This window comes from Tursiops truncatus, chromosome 3 (genome assembly GCF_011762595.2).
Source record: "Tursiops truncatus isolate mTurTru1 chromosome 3, mTurTru1.mat.Y, whole genome shotgun sequence".
Classification (NCBI taxonomy): Eukaryota; Metazoa; Chordata; class Mammalia; order Artiodactyla; family Delphinidae; genus Tursiops; species Tursiops truncatus.
Genome location: NC_047036.1, coordinates 24,728,043 through 24,754,857, shown reverse-complemented (window position 1 = coordinate 24,754,857; position 26,815 = coordinate 24,728,043). Strand labels below are relative to the sequence as shown.

The 26,815-nt window shown below is 33.2% G+C and overlaps 1 long non-coding RNA gene across 1 annotated transcript in view; it reads right to left on the bottom strand.

Moving 5' to 3' along the window:
* Positions 1-26,457, bottom strand: part of LOC141278176 (uncharacterized) — a 54,167-nt gene extending 27,710 nt beyond the window's left edge. Inside the window, exons 1-2 of the long non-coding RNA XR_012330517.1 lie at positions 26,372-26,457; positions 12,129-12,207 (exon numbers count right to left, since the gene is read on the bottom strand). This is a non-coding gene — a long non-coding RNA (uncharacterized lncRNA). The remainder of the gene's footprint in view (positions 1-12,128; positions 12,208-26,371) is intronic.
* Positions 26,458-26,815: the final 358 nt, after the last annotated feature.

Here is a 26,815-nt window from a genome sequence, read left to right as displayed (position 1 = left end):
GTAAATTATTATTCATTTAATCATACCTATAAGCTTTTGTGCAACAGCAGACCCCCAGCCTCACTTCCCAAAATCCATGCACACAAAAGGTAACACACACCCCCAGGAAATCTTTGAAATCCATTGTCCATGGACAACAAAGTACAGTAGCCATTGTAAATTGTGTTAAACTATCTCATCCTTCCATTTTTGTTTTCCCAGCATATCCTCCACTTGTCCAAGGCGGTTCTTTGTCTAAAAATTTTTTGATACCAATTTTGGTAATTATTTCATGGCCATATTTCAACTTTACCTAGCAGTCTACCTGCCCATAGTAGGTGTTCAAAAATATTTCCTGAATTGAATTAATCACAGGATTGCTAACAAAAGCCTCCCTATAATTTAGCAGGAAGAATTACATAGTTAGGTATCTTAAAAGCCATATGTTTCATTTTTATATTTTCTAATCTATTCATTTTTATTAGTCGTATATTTATCTCAACTTTGAATTTGTGGTCTTAGCAAAATGACTATGTTTTTCTCTTTCTAATTAATATTTCACTCAGGCTTTTCATCATAGAAATGCCCCCTAATGCTTCAGCATTCAAGAAACCTATTGGCTAAACACAATTTTACTTCTTACAGATGCCTGCAACTTGTTACTGACTCCAAATATGAATTGATTCTAGAGAAGATATTTAACATGAGGAAGGAATTTTGACTACCCCTGTAAAGCATCTGTTTTTGCAAATGACTTGAACAGTTTTTAAAGAGAATACTTCCAATGTCCATTACACCAAGCCATTAGGTTTAACCAAAGATAATACATTTTCCATTACGTATTTTATCATGTACCCTTTTGGTGACAGCCTCTTGTGTTAAGTGAATGCCTGGTGAAATGTTACCAATCATGGAATGTTTATGAACAAATTGTGTTAAAAGATTATTGAGGAATTCTGTAAACTACAGTTTTCCAAACAGGCAGACCTCCAGAACTGTATCTGATAGATAGATGGATAGATAGATAGATATCCTCCCTTCATTTTCCATTCTGGCAAAAAAAAAGTCTGTCAGTATTACATTGAGATCCCAGAGGAATTGTTTACTTGTCCTTCCTGAGGATGTTACCAACATTAGGGAGGATAGATAAGCAATTCTCCTGGGATCTCACCATAATATTGGTAGACTTCTAGAAGTATATAGGAGCCATAGCAATACATTATAGCTCCTGTGGACAGTCTATGTGTATAGATATAGAGTTAGAGAATTTTTTCTTTAATTATTATTTATTGTTCATAATCATATTTAAATGTATCCCTTTCCAACTCAAGTAGTGAGATATTTTCAAATATAGTCTAACAAATCTTTCTATAAATTATCTCAGTCACTTATATAATGAACTGGTTACACTATCGATAGAGAGCCCCTGTTAACTGCTTATTCATATTTTATGACTTAGTAAAGGTCACAGATGGATCCAAAACGCAGTTGGGCAGCTTGGTGAAAGTACAAAACACTACTGTGTAGGAGTTCACAGGTCAAAGAGAAGTGGCCAGATGAGATGCCCCAAGGCATGGAGTGCCTTCTGTTGTCCTTGCTGACACTGGAGTCTAACCCAGTCAAGAAAATAATTTACCAGATGTAAGACCTCAGGATAGAACACAGATCTAATTATCACCACAATCAAAGATAATGCTAATGTCACTCAAGTGGGAATAGTTCCAGCACTCATTTCTACTAAAAGGTGAATTGTGTTTGCTGACGCATTTTGAAAAAAAAAATTCTTATGTTTTGCTACAGTATTTTTAGTATCCAATAGCATTTTTTGACTACTTCAGCCTGCATTTCAGTTCTGTGGAAATAGCAACTAATACAATTTAAAAACATGCACAAATTATGTTGCTAACATGGTGGAGTGACAGGATAGGCATCTGTGAGACAGCCACAGCAATATCGAGGGTAATAATGCTTGATATTAATGAATATTAGGTGGCCCACAGTTTGATTTTTTTTTTTCCATTCATGTAACAGGTTACAGTGTTTAACCTGTTGTTTATTTGTTTCCTTAAATCTGATTTTGGTGGATGGACAGAGGCAAATCAACTGTCATTATTTTATTATTGAATATATGCCAATAAATATTATGTCATTGTTTTAGGAATATAATAATATTCTATTGTAGTAATGCTTATAATTTTGTAATCTTGTTCCTTTAGTTGGCCGTAATGGAATATGTAACTAATCATTATTCCTGCCATATAAGTTACTCCACCCAGTGACTGATGATGTAGGAATAAAAAGTATTATCATCTCCACTTTTGTATATGAGGAAATAGAGACTCACTCTAATCCAAAACCAAATTTATCCTCAACTCAGCATTGCTTTAAGCCTTATCCCTAAAGTGTCCTGCAGCCTCTCTAACACCGACATAACGGAATGAGTGATAAATTGGGAGACAAAGTAGGAAAATACTACAATGTTAACCTATTGTAAAAAAAAGAAAAAAGAAGACAACTTACATTTGAAAGATTTGCAAAATTGGATGGGCATGTGAACACCGTTGTTAAGAACCCTTCCAAGGCTTTGGAAAGGGGCTATAAAAGTGAGGATTGCTGAAGGCTACACTTTATTAGTTTCATAGTAAATTCACCTTTAGTTAATATTGTGTTAGCAAGATCTGCATTATGGAAGAATTACAAAATGTTACAATGAAAAAGTTTTTCTTTTCTTTCTCACATTTTTTAAATATAAGAATGTTCTTTTAGAACAAGACAATAGATGGCCTATGCTCTAGATTTTAAGATACTAATCCTAGCATATTGACAATATAAAAAATTGCTTAATTTCCTATGAACCATACTCATTGCTGACCTCCAGGAAATTAATTCTTAACTGCCTCTGTGATGCCATTGGTGATCTAGATGATATAATCTCATTTTCAAATTTTTATTTTGTAACGTTTTATATCCATATTTTAATTGTAGTCAAGAACATTTAGAGATATGAAATGTCATAAATTTTAATAAAAATCCTACTTAGGACTTCCCTAGTGGCACAGTGGTTAAGAATCTGCCTGTCAATGCAGGGGACACAGGTTCGCGCCCGGGTCCGGGAAGATCCCACATGCCTCGGAGCAACTAAGCCCATGCACCACAACTACTACTGAGCCTGTGCTCTAGAGCCCGTGAGCCACAAATACTGAAGCCCGTGCACCTAGAGCCTGTGCTCTGCAGCAAGAGAAGGCACCGCAATGAGAAGCCCACGCACTGCCAAGAAGAGTAGCCCCTGCTCACCCCAACTAGAGAAAGCCCGCGCAGCAACAAAGACCCAACACAGCCAAAAATAAATAATTAAAGAAAACTCCTACTTGGACAAGGGGACAGGGATTTTGAATAAAAGAGAACGTTTCATTTTTGAGAGGGAATATCTGACCCCACATTGTTATATTCAAGTTATTAATGAAACACCTTATTATAATTTTAAAAGATAATTTATCTGAATTATATATTTCATTGCATAATTCAGGGAGTAGCTCACCCTCATACTTAAGACAGAAGAAGGCAAACGTAGGGAAAATGAATTCATTCAAACTTAAATTTGTTAATTAAACTCTAAAGTCTAGACTTATTTCTGTGTCATGAAATAACTTATTTTGTCATTCTGCAAGTATGACCCTACCCTGACCAAAATAAATCAAGCTTTCTAGATTGCTAACCAAACATTGTAACTTAGTACTAGTATCTGCCACATATATAGGTTTTAGATTTTTGAAAACTGCCTTAACTATGATTTTTTAAAAATGTTTTAACTATTTATTTGTGGACATTGTTTAAATACTTCTTACCTAAGAATCTGTTATTCTTACCTAAGAATATGTCTTACCTAAGAATATCCACAAGTGAGGTTTTGTTATTTATTTATTTTCCAATACAAAATGTTGCTCCTGACCTGCAAGTTGGTTTGTCAAAACACTGTCATTTCTCAGTCATCTATTACAAGAACTGTTCTATGTCAACTTAGAGACTTTAAACAGATTTTATATCCTTACATATCCATGGGGTATTTAATTCATATGATTTGCTTGATAAAATTTTTCCCCAGTTATACCAATATTTCTATATGGATATTACATGCTTACTAAACACGATGATCAGGAAAAAAAAACATATTTTAGAGCACTCTTTAGCCTACACATTAGAGGAGTGATATAAAAGAAAACCTGTAAGAACTGGGAAGGTCAAACCATCTTCAAGTATGTTTAAATGCATTTTATAATAAGAATGAAGATTATACTTACTCAAAACTTGCAAAACCATTATTATTTTAGCCAGATAGAAGATACTTTCAGTTTGGGAGTTTTGGTTTCTGTAAAAGCAAGAGTAGCATCTATCACACCAATCTTACCTCACATAACCATCGTAAACTCCAAATTATCATGAACAATACTGAAAGCCTTGCTGAGGCTTTTATTAGAATGAACGACAGATTAAAAGCCGTCAGAATGGAATTAGACCCTTGAAAGAAGGGTATCACACTAGATAAGATTTATGTTTATAAAACTTTTGCTCTGAGAGCACCGCGCAGTTTCTGTGGTACAAGGTGGCTAGAAATCAAGCAGCAATGTGCAGTCTGTTAGGAGTAAGGAGTCAGAGGGTGGCGTTTGGGAACACCAAACTGGAGAGAAGTTGAGGAGACATAATCCAGAAATGGAAGAGCACAGAGGGACAGTCTCCACACTTGTATTTAAACTCCTTTCAAAGCTGTGACTCCTCCAAGAATTGTTCATTAACACGCCAGTCTTCAAAGAATCAAAGGGGAAGAGAACCACTGCAAATCTCAAAGAGCTGACCAGAAATTTCAGCCCCTGCTCACTTCAGTGGGCTGTGGAGTTCAAGTCCCACTGAGTTAGAGAAGAGTGACAAACTTTATTATAAGTATCCACCAAGTCCTGGACTTAAACCAGTCTGAATAAATTTAAAAGGATTCAAGTCATATGGGATACATTTTCTGTCTGCAATGAAGTTAAAATAGAACTGAATACATTGCCTCAAAATAATCAAACACTTGGAAATTAAGAAAAATATTTCTAAGTATACCATGTGTGTAAGAAGAAACCACAAAGGGAAAAAGAAAATATTTTTAACTATACAAAAATGAACAGAGAGCATGTCCAAATTTGTGGACTATAGCAAAAGCAATCCTTACACGTATGTCTTTAAATACTTATTTTAGAAAAGAAGTGTCTAAAAATTAATGTTCTGCGATTATACCTAAAGAAGTTAGAAAAGAAGACCAATTAAACTCAACAAAATAAAAGAAAACCTTTATTTTAAAAGGGAGGAAATCAATTAAATTGAAAAATAAAAACAATAGAGTAAACAAGTTAAAAAGTGGACTTGTGGAATTAAGAAAATTAACAAATCTTTACTTATGTTAACCAATAAAATAGATAACACCAGTGTTCAATATCAGGGATTATAGAGAGAACATCATTGTGGAGTCTTCAGATGTTGTCATCATAATAAGAGAATATTATGTACAGCTAATGACAGTGAATTCAATAATTTAGATAAAATAGACTAATTTCTTGAAAGGCACAACTTGACAAAGCTTGGATGGGATAATTAGTATATTTGAATAGCCATATACTTTTTAAGGAAATCAAATGTATTATCAAAAACCTTTTCACAAAAATATCCCAGGAAAAATTTACTTCACTAGTTGATTCTAGCAAACTCTTAAAGAAAAAATAATGCCTATATAATGTAAACTCTTCTTAAATATAAAGGAAAAAAATACCTATCAAATTATTTTATAAGGCTAGCACATCTCTGATACCAAAACCTGACAATGTATACTATGAGAGAGGAACAGACTAATCTACAGACTAATATTTCTCATTAACCTGATGAAAAAACTCTCAATAAAATATTAGCAATTTAAATCCAGAAGTATATATATATACATAAATATATATAATCCAGAAGTATAAAAATCAAGACATATGAAATACGATCATATGAAATATATATGTCATATGACTAAGGAGTGTATCTTAGAAAGACAGGGTTTATTTTTAATGTTCAGAAATCAAACAATATAATCAAAGATGTTACCAGAAAAAAATATTGATGGTTGTAGAAAACTGTATTTTACAGAAGTCAACACTAGTTCATGATAAGAACTTTCAGCACACTGATGTTTAAAGGATCTCAATTTATCATCTACAGGCCATCTATGGAAAACCTACAGCTAACATTATACCTAATGGTGAAATATTGTACATTATTCTCCTAAGATCCAGAAGCAGATGGAGATATCCATTATCCAGACTTCTGTCAAAAGTGTGCTAGAGACCCTAGCCAATGTCTAAGGCAGGAAAAAGAAATAATGAGCAAGTAAAACAGTCTTTATTCAAAAGAGACATGATTATGTACCTTAAACGATATTAAAGAACCACAAAAAAACAACTAAAAAAAATAAGCGGATTTGGGGCCAAAACAATCTTAGCAAAATAATAATAGGGAAACTTATACTAATCTTATTTCAAAACTTACCATAGAGCTATAGTAAGCAAGAAAATGTAGAAATCATACATAGATAAACAGATCAATGGAATAAGTTTCATGGAGGGATCAATTAACTCAAAAAGTAAATGATAATTTTTATAGCATATGATGTGGGAAAATTTTAAAAATCCGTATTAAAACAAGGGAAATGTTAACCCCTCCTCACACCACAGAGAAAAACATTAATTTGAGATAGAGAGTAGACCTATATATAAAAGTAAAACTAAAAATTTACAAGAAAACAAAGGAGCAAAGCTTTGAGACTCTGGGATAGGCAAAGAAAAAATAAAACTATAAGTTCAACGTTAGTTTTAAAATATATATATCTTAAAAAAACAGGCAATGTTACAAATATGAAAAAGTAAGCGACAGACTGGCAGAAAATATCATAATATATTATATATATATCTGACCAAGGACTCAAACCAGAATCAGTATAGAATTCATACAGTTCAATAGTAAGAATGAAAAAAACTCCACCTGAACAGTTAAAATATAGGCAAAATATTTGAATAGATAACTTACAAAGGAAGAGGTTCCAAATGGAACATAAGCCCATGAAATGACGCTTAATATTATTAAGCTGATGGAAGTATACATGAAACAGTCATTTTGGAAAACAGTTTGACAGATTTTTATAAAGTTATATACACTTACCATTTGATTCTGAAATTCTATATATTTACCCAAGAGAAAGGAAAATATGTCTGCATGGAGGCTTCTATGTGAATTTTTGTGGGCATATTTGAAACAGCCAGAATTGGGGAAAAAAAAAGAACAAACATTCATCAATACATAAATGGATAAAAAATGTGGAATACCATTCTGCAATAAAAAGGAATCAGTTACTGTCACATGCAAAATATGAATTAATCTCAACTCATTATGTTGAGTAGAAGAGCCAGGCACAGAAAGACACACTGTCTATTATTCAATTATATGAAGTTCTCTGACAGATAAAACTAGTTATGATGCTGGCAGTCGGAACAGTGATTAACTGTGTTGGGGTGTGGCCTACTGACAATAAAACAATTATGAAAGAACTTTTTGGGGGTACAGGAAATGTATTTCTTAATCAGGGTGCTGGTTGCATTGATTTGTATATTTGTCAAAGCTTATCAAACTATATATTAAGAATGTGCATTTTACTTTATGTGAATTTATACATAACCATTTAAAAAATGAAGTTCATTATTTCTGTCTTACCAGAAAGGACATGCAAGGAGGACTCTAGATGATCACAGATAAAGTTTCAAGTCTACCTGTGTGCTATGAGGAAGGTAGGACTATTTATAAACTGTAATATTACTGTAAAGGTATGTGGCAGTAATTATATCTCCTTATGAACACATTTCAGAGAAATGAAGGCCAGTGTTTATAGTGATAAAAAATACTTAGTATCCATAGTTTTCTCCCCAAACTAAGAACAGCTATTTATATTAGTGGATAATCTTTATATTTCATCTTTGTTTTGAAATATCCTGACGGTAAATCAGTTAGGGTGTTAATGTACTAATGTGGTAGGAGCTTGATATACTTTGGGAAATATTGGTTAGGTGGTTAACACATTTTTTTTAGTTTGCCGAAGTTTTTTTATGTGAGTTTTTGAAAAAACATTAGATTTTGTCCAGTAGCTTCATTGTCAAAGAAAAGTAATTAATAAAATTTAACTATCCCTTTTTCAAAATAGAATCGCTCTCCACACAGGCCAATCCATGAATTTCTGTGAGGTCTCACTGAAAGTATTCTGAAAGCTACCCAACAGTATCCCTGTATAAATATGCAAAAAGATATATTTGATTGAGAGGATGACTGTGTGAACTTAAGGTACAAATAGTCAATAAATCTAAGTGTTTTTATTTTTTTCCAGAGTTTCGTGAGCAGAACAGTGTCCTTGGATGGTTAAAATTGCTGTGAGAAACTAAGGCCAAAGAATAGTTTTTGAAATTGATCCTATCATACGTCTTATCCATTGCTTACTGTCACGGAGCTGAACACAAGAACCAGGAGTATTCATTCCTGTTCACCAAGGTGGAAACCACAAGCAATGACGGCCCACATGCTATCAGGTATTCTCAACTGCAAAAATGAGCTCTCGGTCAATACCTACCAAATCAATGAGGTGTGTGCCAGGACCATCAGAGGCAACGAATTGCTAGGCCCAAGGAAAAACGGATATTGAAAATAAGTTCAATGAATTTGTTCAGAGATTTAAATTGTGGTATCACGTCAACAAAGAAAAGAATTGGCACTTAAGAGAAGAATTTATTGAAGATCTTATGAAAAATATAATTACTGAAGTTTTAAAATATCAATAGTTGGGTTAAGTAGTAGAATGCATAGAGCTGAACAAAAATTAATGATGTGAAAAATTAGAGGGGAGAATTTTCCCGGAACACAACACACTGGGATAAAATGGAAAGTAAATAGGAAAAGGAAAGAGAGGTGAAGAATAGTTACAGAGGTGCTAACTTCTCTCTGGCAGAGTTTTGGAAAATAAAGGTAAAGAGAGTGATGCAGTTATTGAAGACATGAAAGCTGAGAGTTTCACACAATGAAAGAAGATGGGATCATGAGATTAAAAGACCCCATTGAGCACCAATTACGTTAAAGGTAAAACTACACATTTCAAAACATTCTGATAATTTTTTTAAAGACAGGGAGAAAATCCTAAAAGCTGGCAGAGTAAAGACATAAATTACCTACAGAGCAGTAAGAATAAGGTTGACGTTAGAATTAGTATCATCAGTATTTGGGTTTAAAGAACAGAGAGCATCTTCTAAAAAAGTATTGAAGAAAAATTTTGATTTTATAAATTCCATTGTCAGACAGTTGTTTTGCACTGCACAATTTGAATGGTTAATAAAATTCTAAGTAATATATTTAGCAAATACATCTACAGCAGACTATCCCTGAAAGACTCTGGAAAATGTATTCCATTGAGCATGAATAAACGAATCCAAAAGGAAGAAAACAAATACAAAAGGCAATCTGAAGCAAATAAATTAATGAACTCATTTTTGTACAAATAAGCATTTAAGAGAATACATTTTTATACTAATCTAGAAGCAAAATGTGGACAGTATGGAGGGGTAGAAGAAAGTAAAATTTTGATGAGGTACTTGCCTTGAGAGGATAATAGGCTTAGAAGTGTATTAGCATGATTAAGTTTGGCTGAGAGTAAAAGAAATTCAAAACTGCAATGGCTTAAACAAGGGCGATATTTATTTTTCTCACGTGGAAGCCCACAGTTAGACAGTTCAGGCTGTTGGGATGGCTCTGCTCTACGGCTTCCCCAGGGAGCTAGTTTCCTTTTTTGCCACCACCTGCTATCCAGCATTCCCAGTTCACCTCATGGTTTAAGGTGTTGGTTCTAGTCCCAAATATCCACCAGTATTACATCCAGCAAGAATTAGAAAAGGGGAAAAAAAAGGGATGGGGGCATAGGATATTTGCCAGTTGTCTTTTAATGAAGCTGATGCAAGATGCTTTGGCTTCACTCTGGCAAGACTTTAGTCAAATGACTCAGCGACACAGACCTGCCTTGTCATGGTCTTTGGGTGACTATTTACCCTTCTAAAAATCAGAGGGTACATTACTAAGGAGGAGAAGAACAGTTATCACAAAACCAACAGCTCTCTCTACCACAGTGTAAGTGCCAAGCAAGAGAAGGAAAAAATAGAATAAAGAAAAGTAGTTAATCTAATGGGAGACCTGAACACAGAGACAGGGAACAGCGGCAACAAAAAGCATGATAAATAAAAAACACAGACTATGAAAAGTTCCCCATGGACATGTCTAAGTTTTTAATATTACTTGTTTTTCCTTCAGCATTTAGCATTGTTTACTTCCGCGTATTGGTATCTTCACATGAATCTAAGGACTGTATTTTCAATTCTCTCTATTAAACTGTGATCACTTTGGGATCAGTATTAATATTTTATTATTCTTATCATTTCTTTAACAGAGTAGGCCCCCAGTAAACACTCGTTTAATGATTATTAGAACAGGTAAGTGTCAGAGACATCAGGCTTAAGAAGGATAGCTCTCACTGATTCCTTAGAAATTGGCAGAGAGGAGCCTATGCCATTTAAGCTGCTTTAGCCTCTGCAGGGCCTGTTCCTCAAAGCAGAAATTTTAAAAATTTATAGTCCAACGGGTAAATAGGTTATTTGATCTAGATTATAAAGTAGATGCTGGCCATAAATAGGAAAAAAAGCTGTTGCATTCTTTGTCTTCAGGAATGTAGATAAATCATTGATTTTTTTTCTTACATACCCTGAATCTAGGCCCTCATGGCTTTTCTCATTAGACATTGCAAATGCAATTTAATTATTCTTGGAAAGGAAATTATAATTTTAGAGGTAAAATGAGGAATAGAGTTTTGAATAACTACAATTTCTAGTGAATTAAATCAATGTAATGAATGATGAACCAGCTCTGCACATTTTTACAGTAAATTCCCTATAATGTTTATGTGTTTATGTGAGTGAACGTGTGTGTGTACACGTATCTGTGTGTGTGGGGGGGTGCACGTTCCCATGCACATATAATCTCTGCTCTAGAGAAAAAGTATATCCCAGATTTTTATGAAGAAATAAAGGCTTATGTCTTCTTATTTCTGTCAAGGTAGTAATAACATATTTCTAATAAACACAGGGTATATCCTTCAGTAATACTGTTGAAGGTACTTCAGTTGCTGGTTTCAATTAGGAATGATACTGAGCCTTTGTTATCAGGAACATACAGAAACCCTGAATGTACAAAGGACAGGACAGCCTAGGCATAGTTGTATTGATAGATAGTTCAAGTAGTTAGAGCACACAGAAAATAGAAGGAAAAGGAAAGACATAGGGTTTGTTTTGGAGGTTGTGAGTTTGTCACGAGTTTTACAGTGATTTCAAGAGTTAATATATCTGTCAAACTCAATGAATTGTACGACTTAAATGGGTGCAGTTTATTGGCCTTTAATTATTCCTCAATAAAGTTTAGAAAAGTAAAATAAACCTTTTACTATCCCAGAAAAAAGCCTTCCTTGGATTACATAATAAAATCATAGAAAAACTAGAGACTTCCCACTTATTAGATCTAAACTGGGAACAAGGTGTTAATAATGGGGTGGGGAACAGTGGAATCTGCTGGTGTTTGCAGCAGGAGGGAGCCAGCACATCTCTTATATGGCCACATCAGAATTTAAATCGAGCATTATCCAGGCCACTTTTCTTATTTTGTAACACGAGAATAGAAAATACTCAGACATGTGCCTGTCATCTCCATGAGGCTTATTTCTCTTTAATATAATACAAATTAAAATATTCAAGCAGTTGTTCTCTCATTTCTATTTCACCTTCTCTCCTCCTCTTCCTGTACCATATTCCTTTCCTGTATGTCCTCCTCTTCCCTTCCATTCTATACAAATTCACTTTTTAACATACATAAACAAATAGATTTAGAAATAATTATGATTATAATTATGATTATGTTATATGTGTAATGTGCTTAAATTCCCTGGCTATGCCTACTGAGAACTCCTAGAACCAATGATTATACTGAACATTCAAATCTATATTTCTACTTACCATCCTCTGCTAAACTCAACCATTATTCCTTGTAGAAACGTCTAATTCCAGGACTGCAGTAGAAATGAATCTGGAATATCTTGTTGTGTCGGAAAGAAAAAAAAAGTTTGTTGGAAAGAAAAAGAAAGTTCAAAGAACAGTCTCATTATGTCAAAATGCAGAAAAACTCCTTTAAAGGGGAACCTCCCTGGCTAAATGGGTACAATTTAAGCATCAAAGTAAATAATGGTAGTAATGGGTTAAATCCCATTGAATAAAATAGGAATTGAGGATTCCATACAGAAATAAATATTTATGGTGAGGTTGCCATAACAAAATACTGCATACCCAGTGGCTTACATAAAATAAGTTTATTTTCTAACAATTCTGGAAGCTAAAATTTCAAGATTAAGGTATTAGAAAGGTTGGTTTCTTCTAAGGCCTCTCTTCTTGGCTTGTAGATGCTACTCTTCTTGTGTCTTCAAGTGGTCTTCCCTCTGTGCAATGTCTGTGTACTAATCTCCTCTTATGAAGACACCAGTAATATTGGATTGGGACTGACATATACAACCACATTTTAACTTAACTACCTCTTTAAAGACCTTATCCACAAATATAGTCACATTATAAGATACTGAAAGTTAGGACTTCAACATATGAATTTTGGGAGAACACAATTCAGCCCATAACAAGTAAGATGGAAGACTCTTTAGCAGAGATAACCTTCACATGGTCTTCACATGGTCTTCCTGTAAGGACACCAGTCATACCCTAATCCAATATGAGCTCATATTAACTTAACGGCAATGTCCTGTTTCCAAATAAGGTCATATTTGATAATCTAGGTGGACATGAATTTTTGGAGAACCCTGTTCAACTCTTTAAAAAGACTTTCCTTTGAAATTCAGGGCTATGTTTGTTTTTCCATTGGCTTTGCTTATGCTAAAAAATATAGACAGTATTTTTTAAATTAATTAAAGGCAATAGTGAACTGCTCTATAGAAGAGGATTTCAACATTAATCTCGTGTTCCACTCTCAAATACTCATTTTTCAATATTAATAACTATAGCTAAAGTTTATAATATTCCAATAATTTATAAAGAAATAATTATTTCTGTAATTTACCATACATATTTCTTTGTTTTATTATATATTTGTGAAGGTTTTTTCAAATTTCTATGTATTCCTATGGTTCTTGATACTAATGTCCTCTATACAATAATGGATTAATATTACTAGATTCTTGTATTCTATAACTTTTGGCCAAGGTAATAATAACACATTGTTATATAAAATGGTATAGAATATTATTTTTCATCAAGGTTCTTTGTATATGAAAATAAGAAATAGCTAAATCTAAAATTTTTCATTAATTTTAAAGTAATAAGGTTAATTCTTTTACTATGATTCATTATTTTAGCAACTCATTTCATTTTTCACAACACAATTCTTAGACATGCTCATTTTGAAATAAGTCCTAGGTATATTTTTGGCTTTTAAACATAATTAGGTAGTCTATATTATATATAGATAATATTTCTATGTTTTAGGATTATTTATGTCATTAAATTATTTATCAAGGCAAAATACATTTAGGAAACAATGAAAAATAAAAATGTGCTCTTTCAAGCAAAATGAGGTGTTTATGTAAGCTAGAGTAAAATTTATTATGTAGTTAATAGCACATGTTCTACCCAATAGATGCCACCAAAGTTCAGAACTAATCAGTGGAAACATAGACAAACTGTTTAGAGGTATATTTTCCTTTTGTACTGATATTTTTAAAGTTATAGTGTATAAAACAACAGCACATTTGTTTAGTTTTTACTAAATATCAAATGAGTGGTGATTATTTACTCAAATTGACTGGTGAACAATGAAAGAAAAAAGCTGATTAGTGAATGCTTTATTTTTCAGAAAACCATTCTGACATAACAGAAAAACAGTAATTTACACCATACTAATTACGAAAATTTTGACAACATAATACACAAAGTAATTGGAGGCAGTTTGCCATTCATTATGGAGAAGCACATATTTGATTTATCAATATATCATCTAATTATGCATGCATTCACACCCTCTCTCATTGAAAATTATTTTCCTAATTTCATTTTCTTGTTTATTGAATTAGATTCCAGTGAATATTTAGTAACTCTGAATGACATACTATATATTTTATTTTTATAATGAACCACTTTATCAACCACATAATTAGTTGGGAATATAGCCTAAAGAATAATTTTAGGATGGTCATTTAATTTTTTATTCCTAAGACTCTAGGCAAATTTACGTTTCTCAGCACAACTTGCTCTTAAATTTCTTATTTCTTTTAAATTAAGAAGATATTGGTTATGTATATTATAATGTTCCTTGATATAGCTTCTATGCTTCAAAAATTACTCTGCTATATGCCTCTGCTAAATAAGTTATCCACAAAACTTCAGAAACATGCAATAAATTCAGAGTTTACAAAATATTAGGGTTAGGGTTTTGAGAAGGTTTTCTATTGTTTTTAAGCTGAAATGTTACAAATGAAACTCTTATTATAAAATCTGGAAGGAAAGTATTCATGTTCCAAAGAGGCCTCTCTTAAGACAATACTGCATATAAACTGCAGACTTTAGTTTCAGTTGTCCAATGCAGGAATACATAGATAAAATTTCTAAATATAATTTTAATCCTGTGCCAAAATAAGTAGGAAAACAAATCTTAAAATGTGATCAAATTAAATTTTTGTTATGTTTCAAAAGGAACTCTTTCATACAGAAAGAAAACTATTCCATGCACAGCCTCAAAACTCAGTATGTGGGTACTTTCATTCAAGGAAGATGGAATAGATGTACTTTTCCTTATCCTTCTGCTGAGTACAGGTAAAAATCCTGCACGTTACATATAAATCAAACATAAGACAACTTTGGAAATTATTCTTTGGAAATCTTCTCCTAAATATTTGTTTCAGAAAGGCAATGATTTTCTTAAATTTGTATAGTTTATTGATTGATGCTTTTAAAAACCTTAAGATGATTTATTTATAAAATGTTTAGAACACTGAAAACAATCTGAAATTAGACAATACTCAAACAATCTAATTTCCAAACAAGATTTAGTTATAGGTGAAATAAGGATCTGTAATCATGCACTGAACAGTTTTCTCATCATTGATTGAGAGAGTAGTAAACTCAGGTGAAGAGTCATCTATACATTCATTCCCCAAATATTTATACTGTACTGTGTGCCTTTAAAATGCCACTTGTTATGATGAGTGCCAGTACAATGGCAAAGGAGAGAGCAAGAACAAATGCAAAAACTCGAGGTCAAGCTCAAATAGGGTCAAAAGGGATTGAGTCTGAGTGAAATAAGGCATAGGTGGCAGGCGTGAGTGAAATGTTGGAAGAGGTAAGACTGGGCCTAGATTCCCTCAGGCTGTGTCGTGGAAGTCGTGGATCAGGTCTTCCTGAGAGACCAGCTCTTATAAAGGGAAATAGAGTAGTTAATTTCCCCATGGGATGGATTAGGAGTAAAAAATCTGATATACCAGTTGACAGCAGTAAAAACAAAACCTCTTAATCCCCATTAGTTTTAAAACCACATATGAAAGCTTTAGGATTTGGAAATGTAATGGCTGGTGCAAAATTGAGTAAAACTCTGGCCCTGTATAAGGAATTTCTGCCTTTACAGTCCAGCCCCCATTCACACTGGCACCTATTGTTAAGCTACCTCGTGAAGCCGAAATTTAATGTTTTGCAGAAGAGAGTGCCACGTACTGCCCTTTCCAGACTTAGTCACTGAAGGAATAATTTCCTTCCAAGATCTTGAAAAACATATTTATTCTTGCTCCTAGAATAATCAGTTTTCTCAAGGAACTTTGAAGAATACACTGCTTTGAAAGATGATTATAGAATGTACAGCATATTTTAAATATTCAGCTGATAGTATGGCTGATAATAACCTTCAAGTTTTTATCATTAATTTTAAATTGTCTATTAGAAAAAAATGCATACTCAGCATAGGTAGGACATCACTACTTTATTTACACATATTTCAAGGTAATATGGAAAAGTCCACTCAAGCTCTCTTTATGGCCAGTTAAGAGAAATGGCATAGTGGATAAAATCATATGGAAAGAGAATACAAAGTAAAAGTGGTGAAATCCTCCACACTAATCACAAACAATACCTTCTATTAAACATTTTCTTTTCATTTAATTCTTGAAAATTTTAAGCTACTCTCAGACAAAATGGTAAGATAAAGCCGTCAGAGACCCTTCTATTCAGGCAAGTAATTTTATTCTAGAAGATTTTAAGTTTCCCCGCACAGCATTTAGTTGGTCTTAATTATGGAGTAATATAAATTATTTTTTACATAGTGCAAATTATGTTTTTTTAATTTGAAAAAATATAGAAGTGAAATTGGTAAATACAGTAATTGGTTTAGTAGGAGACTATGTACAACTAAAAGAAAATATTAATTGATTTTGTTTTTTCCATAGTCATATTTTCTCACTATATTATTTATTAATATTAAAACTTGAGAAAAATATAACAAATGCCCTTGAAGTCTTGCCACAAATAATAAAACTTAACTAGATATTTGTTTTAGATGATTATTAAAACTACATTTACTTTGTTGCCCTTCTCTAGTCCAATCCCTTACTTCCCAGCCAAAATTGAAGTTGATTATATTGTATTCAACACTTTTATATTTTTTACTAAATACATATATAACTAGATATAAGATATTTGGTTTTGTTTGTCTTAAATGGTCTACAGTATTTATTGTGGAAGGTTGTATGATTATTCCTAATGATCCCCTGTGTTTCCTTTCAGGGAATTATGCATCCACTTCACTCTCCATGTAACTTGCAATGATGCCCTGCACTTTCCTAGCCCACTGAAGTCAGGCTTGACTATATGACCTGCGATCTCCAAGCTGAAACCTTAAATGACATTGCATGATTCTGTTCTTACTCAGTCATAAATCAAGGTAAGGGCTGCTTCTTCAGCCAGGGTCTCAGGATAGAGGACATGTTCCGCAGAATGCCAAGTGGCCTGCAGCTGATGTGTGACATGAATGAGAAATAAACTTTGTTGTTGCAGTGACACTGAGATTTAAGGCTGTTTGTTATTGAAGCATAATGTGGGGAAAGATGATTAATACACCAGTCTTACTCAACTTACCTTTTTTCACTTAAGATAATGTTTTTTGAGTATATTTTGATACATATAGTTTTTGTTCAGGCTGGCAAACTAAGAGTAGCCTTTAATTATTATTAATAAGTTATACAATTTTAATGTGACCTTACCACTTAATTCTTCTTACAAATTTTACCATAAAACAATTTTGAAACTATTTTGTTTCCTCTTTCATCTTAGAATTGTACAAAGTTATTAAACTTTGAAGAAAAACTTACACATACACACTCACACACTCACAAGGATTCAGTCTTAACTGAAGTAATTTTGAAGTCCTGAGATTAATATCCCTAGTCATTGGCATTCCAAATATGGAAATGAATACCTGACATAAATGTTCAAGTAGAATTTTGTAATTTGTTTTTGAATTCTGAATGGTAGGTATGACAGCATTTCCAAAAATTGGGGCAAGCTAGCCAGCATTTTTTCTAAAGAAAGAGTCAGAACTTTTCTATAAGTCAAGAGATATTACCTCACTATCCATAAGACTTGATATTCAAAAGAGAACATGGTTATATTTTATTGATGTAAATTACATGAAATTCAAGGAATGTCAAAGTTTACATTCTGCCACAGAATAATAGTTCAAAATCTAGGACAGACCTCAGCAGACTTTTTCACCAAGTATTTTGGGCTTTGCAGGCCAAGAGGCAAAATTGTCTCAATTACTCAGATTTTCCACTGAAGTATGAGAGCAGTCATGGACAATACATAAAAGAGTGATCATATCTGTGTTGTAATAAAACTTTATGAACATGGAAATAGATTATTCTTTTTTTGATTCTTTTTAACCATTTAAAAATGTAAAAACATTCTTTGTTCATGTACTTTATATACAAAAACAGGTAGGAAGCTGGATTGGACATGTGAGCTGTATTTTGCCAACCCCTGATTGAGAACCTCAAGTGATGAGTGATTCTGCAATAAGGATAAAAGAACTATAACAGTAAGTAATGAGTATTTAAAATCTGTTAATGATACAATCTACACATGAGCTTTGAGGCTGTTGCATTCTCACATGTGAAACCAAGGCACATGACTCTGTCTTTAAGTTTCCCAAATATGGGCATTTACTACTGAATTTCTGACAACTATTTGGAAATCATCTTAGTGTAGCTCTCATAAGAGAAGAGAATGCATGCCCATCTCCACCAAGTCAAAATTTCTACTCTAGGAAACAGTCTGTTATGATTTTCAGAAAAGAGCAGTCATCTCTCAAGTTATTTAATTTGTATCTCTATCTTCCTAAAAGATGCTGTAAGTAAACAAAACTACTCGCCTATCCTATAAATAAATACCGACCACCTCCTTGCCATAGAGAAAATCTCTTTAAGAAAGTTATAGGAATTATGCATACACACTCCATTCTTTGGTATTGGAAGCCACCCATATGTTACCTAGGGGGCAGAGGGTGTGCAGCAGTGTTTGGAAACTAGAAGGCTTATTACATTCTCTTCACGTGAACTTTTATCCCTAAATCTCAATGTGTCAAAATTTTCTTGTCTATTTTTTTGGATACCACTTTCAGTTTGGGGTGTCTAAAGTGTACGCCATTTCTCCTAACTCAGAACCAGCTGTTACAGGAGTTAGTCCTAGGATTTTGCTTAGTTCTTTTTTTGTGTCGTACTTTCCTCAGTATTGGTTTCCTCAAACCAATGTTACCAATATCATCCTTCTAATATTTAAATAAGATCCTACCTATTACAAATTATAATGGATATAATTATTGAGGAAGGGAAATCTTAGGTCTTGCTGTTCTACTTTCTGTTTGTATCCCATAGAGGGTTAGCTGTCTACTCTCCAGTGAGGTATGGTCCTATAGATTCTTTGGGTCCATTTTATAATCTTTACAGAATGAGGAAACTGCCAGTCAAACTATCTGCCATTTATTTATCGATCAATACACAATTGTGTGGTACAGTTGTTCTAAAGTTCTTAGTAGACAGCGAAGAGGTGATGAGTCTAGTATTGATTGGCTCATGTCATAAGTTGTCATGGAAGAAAAGAGTGCTAAAATTATATGTATGGTGTAAATATAGGAGGCACAAAAATATTTTTAATCTTTATCTTTTTTTTTCTGAGTTATTTCCAAATAACGTTCTGAAAAACAGTCCATGTCCTGGCTAAAAAGACCAAGTTATTAAGGCAAATGCAGGAAGGAGATGTGTTTGTGTGATTAAGTATTTTAATAAAACTTTGTAAACTGCAAGTAGGGGGGTATATACAACATGTAAGTAAAGAAATAAGTGGGAAAAATAGAAAAAACTATAATATTTTAAAATCCATGTAACTAATGATTAAAAGGGACAGGCTGGTATAAAAAGAATGTTTCATACTTATTTCTGTCAAGTCACAAGAATTATGAAAAAACCGATTTCTTTAAACTGAAGAAATACTGAAATTAATTTGATAGCTGGCAGCTGTGTTTCCAGCTTGAAAACATTCTTGATATGATCCAGCTGCAAGGAGATATTGCAGGCAGGACTTGATAGATATCTGGTCCATCTTGGTTACCTTGTAGAGCTCCATAAAACCTCCAGTTTTGCTTAGTTGGAAATGCTGCACACTCTTTGTTCCCCCAAGAAAGTCTAGGTAAGTCATAGTACAGTGTGTCTAGTTCCCCAGAGTTACCTCATTACTGATCCCTCCCATCCTGAGTGGACCCAAGCAAAGATAAAACACTGTGGACTTATAACAAGATTATGCCACATCCTATGATTAAAAATAGAAAAAAAATTTGCTCTGACTAGTGTTTTGTGCTTATTAGTAAGTCTGACTTTTCCATGAGGAGATTGTTAATTTTGTTTTTTCCTCAAAGATAATGATTCACTTTTACCAACATCACTTCTGACTCTCAACTGAAGGTAAAATTTCCCTGTAGCTCAATCAAGACGGTGGATCTGAAAGTCCCTGGAAGAAAAGCTTTCTGGATTTGATCTCTGCAACAGTAATGTGCAGAGTAAAAAATACCATATATGTAGCACACAAATAGTGATTTCACTAATTATTTAAGTTGGCACACACCAGTATGCTTTGGAGATTCTCCTCCAACTTATTATTTGCAAACTCTGTTCTCTTATGCCAGATAAAACTTGAATTGTCTCCATCAATTTGAATTCAAATAAAGGCTATCACTTTCTTTCCCTGATAAATATATTTTATCAAATTAGTATTTAATTTTATCATATTTAAATATGGATTTGGTCTTTTAGCAAGATGGGATGTGTCATAAAACAGAGGGGCAAAAAGCAAAGTGCTGGGAAGGATTTTTCATTCCCTGAAAGAAACAATCTAGAGCTCATAATTGGAAGCAGAGGAAAGAAGTGCAAATGTACTATGAAAACTCTCCAACTACTGAAATATCTAAAGCGAAATATTAAAAACATTGTGTAATATGAGTATATATATATACATGTTTTAAATTCTTGCTTGACAAAATCAAAAAGGTTTTATCTTACTATACCTAGTAAGACTGACTTTAACAAACTTAGATTAAACTTGCATTTATTGCATGCAGTGGTTAATGTGGTTGCTTTTTCTTGAGTTTAAGATGTAACTATAGATACTGAGGGCCCAAATAAATACCCTAGGTAACTAGCTGCAATAGAGAACACAGGATTTTTGAAAAGATAGTGTTATTCTTAGTGAATGTGTATATGTGCGTGTTTGATATGAGAGCAAAGATAAGCTCTGTGAGAGAGAATGTTAGCATATACAAGTAGGCACAACTAACTACTAGATACTATTAGAATTGCATCATCATTATAGTCATTGTTTCAAATGAACTCAATCCATGCATCAGCACATATACACCAATGGCATTGCATATAATTTCCTACATGTTTGCTTAATCCTAGTTTTTTATTTTTTATTTTTTAAAAAAATTTTTATTGGAGTATAGTGGCTTTACAATACTATGTTAGTTTCTACTGTACAACAAAGTGAAACAGCTATATATATACATATAGCCCCTCTTTTTGGAATTTCCTTCCCATTTAGGTCGCCACAGAGCATTGAGAAGAGTTCCCTGTGCTATACAGTAGGTTCTCATTAGTTTTATTTTATACATAGTACCAGTAGTGTATATATGTCAATCCCAATCTCCCAATTCATCCCACCCCCGCCCTTTCCCCCTTGGTTAACTAATATACTTTGTATCAATAATTTCATGGGCTAACATTAGAGGAAATAATGCATGCATATATGTCTGTTGTTGTAATGGATGTTATTTGTTTTCTGGTCAACACACACCTGCCCAATTTATCCCTCATTTTTCCCATATTCTGACAATCGCTTTCTTCCCAGCTCTAACCATATGAGTCCTGAATAACCCTCTGTTCTTACATGATAGTGACACTGGGTATGACTGATTACATCATCTTTTCCTTGATTTTTTTGCCAAATAGGAGGCAAAAGTTTTAAAATATCAACTTCTGAACCTGTTGGAAATCCTATCACTCCATGAGAAGAAAGCTTCTCTGTTAGTCAAGAGAATGATGTCTGAATGCTGAGGTCATGACAGAATTCAAGTCCCCATTTCTGGTTAATATTGAGTCACAGCGGCAACACCACCCTCCCTGGTGTTAGGTTTATCATCCCCTTCATCAGTTGTATAATGTAACATTATTTTCTGTGGTCCAAATTGGTCTGAATAGAATTTCAATAACTTAAAAATAAACTAATATGCTTTTTTCAGGGCCAGATGCTGAATAAAATGTGTGTTGACCTGTGGGGACCAAGTATTCTTTCTGTAACAAAGAGTGAGAAGATTTTTATTTGGGGGACTTATAAGAACAACAAGAAAATACAATTAGAACAATTGCGGCACTATAGGGAATTAGTGAAAAACTTAATTTTAGATAATATAAACAAAAAACCCCAAAATATTCAGGCACAGACAGAGTATCTCAGGTATAGATTATCTAACATATTTTATTAGATTATTTGTTCATCTAAGAAATAGATATTGAGACCTACTAAAGATGTATTGACGTAAAATGGTCTTGTTATGTTCAAGGAACCTCCCATAGGTCAGTGGAAATGGAGTAGGTTAAGAAGGGGTGTCAACAAACAGGGATAAAAAACAGAACTAAACTTTATGTCATATTAAGTGAATCTTGTAGGCTGTGAAAGTGTAAAGGCCAAAATACTTCATCTTCATCATCTTCATTAACTTCCTTGATATTCCATCTACCCCTGTGTTCATACTAGAGTCATTAACTGTGTCAAATATTTTACTTACTTTATCTCAAGTATTCTTCACAACAACCCGAGAGGGGATATTATTCTTCCCACTCTAAAAACAATTAAGCAGTGGTTATGTAACAAGCTGAGAGTCACACAGCTAGGCATTGGAAAACATGGGTTTAAAATCCAGGAACTTTTTCCTACAAAAAATTCTTGGTTTATTAATATTGTCGCTTAAAAGTAAATGTAATTTAGTTTAATTAGCTTCTCTCTTCAATCTTTTCCCCACTTTTTCCTCCACACACTTCAAAAAGTAACCTACACTTCTTTATTGCTTATTTTCTGTTCAACCATTTTACTCATTGATAGAATAATACTTTACTTATTTTGCTAGCACGCATATCTATCACTCTTTGCCCCTAAATTCATTCTCTATTAAAAGTAATCCATTTGTGTTATAAAAATTATAAATGAATCAATCACTAGATATATTTCACTGAATTTCCTATTATTTATATTTATGCTTATTAATTCCATACTTGACTGTTTGCTTCTGAAAATAGGAACCAAGTAATCAGAGATTACTTTTAGGTTGATTACTGAACCATTTATAAAGTTAGAAAAATCATGTCATGAAAATTCAAGAGTGTTAGCATGACAAAGATGTGAATGTGTTCTACCAGTAGCCCCTGTAAATGCCTGTAAATCCTCTCTGTGCTTGAGCTGGGAGAGTCATTATAGTTCTCCTTACCATGGATAAGGAGAAGATACTGCCATTAAAGTTACATATATATATATGTAATATATATATTATATAGTAGATTTAATATATATTAATATATAATATATATTATGTTAGTTATACATATATAATATATATATATATAAAATGAGACACTGGCCTGCAGAAGGAGGGAAAACAGATCAAATCAAGAAACTAGACCTCAGAACCAATGTGAAAAAATGAAGTCATAGAGAACAGGACTCACCAACCATCTCAAGACATGAAACCAGGTGAACATAAGTGCTAACATAAAATACCTAGTAACGTAACCCTAAAGGAACTGCAGAGATGCATGTATTCTGTAAGGTAGGAGTTAGTGGAGAAGATCAGATAGGACCCATTATTTTCATCTTTACCCAAAACAGACCAAAAAAAAAAAAAAAAACTACAATCTCATCTATACTACACACAAAACAATAACAAAAACAAAAACAGCTAAATGAAACACAAAACATAGCTTAAAAGTATATAAAATACTCTGTGTAGAGAGGACAATAGAAGAAATTTTTTAAAAAAAGAAAATAATTTTTGTAAGAGTAGAACGTCACCCACATTCTTACGGGATTTTTTTTCCTTGAGGAGTGATGACCAAATGACCAAGGATAAATTCAGTTTTTTGTTAAGTTACAGTTTAAAAGAAGCCCAAATTTGTTATATTGTTCGAGTTTACTCAGACGGACCAATTTAAATCACACTGTAGTCTTTTCATTCTGTATTAAAATGTGTGTGTGTGTGTGTGTGTGTGTGTGTGTGTGTGTGTGTGTAAACTGAATACGGTTTAATCTGTTTAATGTATAACAGAGAAAATGAAATACAATTTTTGTAGGCAAAATATAGTAATGAAAAAAAGCATGAGATTCCAATACCTATTACCAACTTTTCATTTTCACAGCACTGGAAATACTATATCAAAATGATTAAATTATATTTTAAGGAATATAATTAGAATAAGAAGATTATTATATTTAATAATTAATTTTCTTCACATAGACAAAAAGTTTTGACCACAGTAAGTATCATTAACCCAAATAATAGAATGTTCTTGTAATTTCTACTGCTGAATGACTTTATTAATTTAGCATTTTATGGATTTCATTATTGGAGTCAAATATAAAGAACAGTCTCTGAGATATTTATTGTATTCGGGGGAAAAGAAAGTTACTTTAAAAAAAGAAATCTCTTCAAGTAAGTTGTAGAATTCTGTCATAATTTTAGCAGCTCTATAACTCCAGCTCTTGCTTGCCTGTCACAGAACTAAGGTTAAATAAATCCCAAATGACTGGGGCCCTGTAACCCCATCCTGTAGAAATGATTGTAAGATGTATCTATTAATCATGTAAGTCCAATTCTGCTTCAGGTATTTTGTGGCAGTTGTGTGTCAGCAGAGTAAAAGCATCCAGCTGACAAGATCTGCCTTTCAAAATTAAAATGTATTTTGTTAGTATTTTTCTTTGAGATTGAATGCAATGTTGCCATTCATAGAAAGCAAAGTTGAATTCTTATCAAGTAGTCAACATTTCTAACCTTAACTCGAATTAATTTTTGCTTTTTTTTCCAATATAATAGAGGTAACAATAATCAGTGTAAATTGCAAAGCCCTGGGGCCCTCTATTTTTAAAATTATGTGGGTTTCCAAGATCAGAAATAGTGAGGTAGCTTCATTTTAAAAATAACGCATTGGAACAATGTACACCAGGGGAAGTGCTAATCTTCCTTCCCATGATAATAGTTAAAAACTCATATATGAAGATTGTTTTAAAGTTTAAAAAATCTTTGCCATAATTTTTCTCATCTGAACCTCAAAAAGTCCTACCAGGTATAATGGGCAAATTATCGTTTATAGAGAAGGAAACTGGTAGTTGTATCAGTTAAGGAACATACCACAGTAGTACAGTCAACCAGCAGACAAGCCTGAACTAAAACCTGCATCTTATTTAGCAGTTCCTCCAGGAGACAAAACATTTTAAAATTGAAAGAGCTCAGACTCTGAAATCACAGATTTCTGCCTTTGAATCCCACACTTGCCATGTGTGCTCTAGAGCATATATCATAACCTCTCTTAGTATCCACAATATGGAGCTACTAATACCAAAATTTTAAAGTTTGAGGTGGGGATTACATGGTGTAAAATAACAGTTCCTTGTTAATAGATTTTTTGTGTGTCATTTGTTTGAATTTCCACATCCTTCCAACTATACTGACCTTCTCTGATAGTTTTATTAAAATTTTGTTGAAGTGAAAATTTGCTAGAAATATTTCTGTGAAATGATAAGAAAGCCCAAATCTGCATTCTAAATGCTCTGTATTAGGGAAAAGAGCAAAATAAGAACTGGAAGACCTAGATTCTAGCCTTCTTTTTTATAATGATTAATTTCATGTGTCAACTTGGCTAAGCCATGGCACCCAGTTTTTGGTCAAACACCGGTCTAGATGTTACGATAAAAGTGTTCTTTAGATTTTACTAACATTTTAATCAGTAGACTGTGCATAAATAAGATTATTTCTAGAATATGGGTGGGCCTCATCCAATCAATTGAAGGTCTTGAAAGAAAAGACTGAGATCCCCTGAAGAAGAAGGAATTCTGCCTCCAGGCTGCCTTCAGACTTGAGACTGCAACATCAGCTCTTCCCTGGGTCTCTGGAGAGCGCTGACTAATTTTATCTCCATTTATCCAGGAGTTCAAATCAAAACAAATAGTGAATTTGGAAATGCTTTAGAACATAGAGGGGAAAAGCATTATAGAACTAGTAAGCATTATTACAATAAAAACTTATCTATTGAGCACATCGTATATGTCAGGAACTATTCTAAAATTGTGTGTAGGGGGAAGGAGGGTAGTTCCTGTAATCCTCAGAATACCTTGTGATATAGGTACTATTTTTCTCTCCATGTTATACATTAAGAAACTGAGAAACTTAGATGTAGAAATCTTAAGTAGTTAGCCCAGGGCCAGACACTTACTAAGGGTAGAGTCAGGATATAACCAGGAATATTGATGTCAAAGCCTCTGTTTTATATCTGCAAACACATATGTACTATATTTCTTTAACAAATTTCCTAACTTTTCTAAACAATTTTTACATTATTTCCTCTTACCTTGGTTTTCCAAAATCTCTTCCATGCACTTTAATCTCAGCAGATGAACTTATTTCCAATTCCATAAGGAAAAACACAGACATAGAAGCAATCAGAAAAGACATTCCACACATTCCTTACACCAGATCAGACAAGCCAGCTACATCTATGTTCCCTTATGTAACCAAGCAAATACCCGCCAGGCCTGTATTTCCAGCCAACACCTCCACTTCTGACAACAACTGGATTCTGAACTACAGTAGTACTCCTCCTCATATTCTGCATCATCAGTATTTCCAGATCTATGGATCCTTTCTCTAAACACACACATTTGCTGACATATTATACATCTGAAAATAATAATAACAGCTTCCCTTCAAAACATATGCCTTTCTAGCTGCTGTCCCGTTTCTCCTTTCCCCTTAACAGTAAAATGATCGTAAGAGTTGTTGAAACCAGCTGTCT